A 947-nucleotide genomic window follows, 5' to 3' on the forward strand; every position below is an offset into this window, starting at 1 on the left:
AATTTTTTAAATTCAATTTTAGAGTATTTCAAATTAGATTTTGACTTTTTGGACTCCGATTTCACATTTAATAAGAAAAAGTGTTTTCCCGAGAAATTTTGTTGCAGTCAATTTTTGGTAAAAAAGGAAGGTTTATACAATGTCTTTTTTGAGGTTCGAAAAAAAAATTGTCTCAGATCGACCCGAAAAAAAATTTCTTATAGAATGTGGCCTGTAGAAACCATAATTTCAGACAGTTCCAAGATTGGGCTACTAGTTCAAAAGTTACAGCCCTTTGAATTTTATTTCGAAATAGGTTTAGTCTATAACTTTTGATTGAGCAGTCTGATTGAAAAAGTACGAATTGTTTTGGATTCTACGCACCAAAATTAATAGGAAAAAGTGTTTTCCCGAGAAATTTTGGTGCAGTCGATTTTTGGTAAAAAAGGAAAGTTGTACACTGCCCTTTTTTGAGGCACTCAAAAAAAATTGTCTCAGATCGACCCGGAAAAGAATTTTTCTTATAGAATGTGGCCTGTAGAATCCATAATTTCAAACAGTTCCAAGATTGGGCTACTAGTTCAAAAGTTACAGCCCTTTGAATTTTCTTTCGAAATTGGTTTCTAGTCTATAACTTTTGATTGAGAAGTCTGATCGAAAAAGTACGAATTGTTTTGGATTCTACGCACCAAATTAATAAGAAAAAGTGTTTTCCCGAGAAATTTTGGTGCAGTCGATTTTTGGTAAAAAAGGAAGGTTGTACACTGCCTTTTTTTGAGGCACTCAAAAAAAATTGTCTTAGATCGACCCGGAAAAGAAATTTTCTTATAGAATGTGGCCTGTAGAATCCATAATTTCAAACAGTTCCAAGATTGGCTACTAGTTCAAAAGTTACAGCCCTTTGAATTATCTTTCGAAATTGGTCTATAACTTTTATTGAGAAGTCTGATCGAAAAAGTACGAATTGT

Source organism: Photinus pyralis, unplaced genomic scaffold, assembly GCF_008802855.1.
Source record: "Photinus pyralis isolate 1611_PpyrPB1 unplaced genomic scaffold, Ppyr1.3 Ppyr1.4_LG3a, whole genome shotgun sequence".
Classification (NCBI taxonomy): Eukaryota; Metazoa; Arthropoda; class Insecta; order Coleoptera; family Lampyridae; genus Photinus; species Photinus pyralis.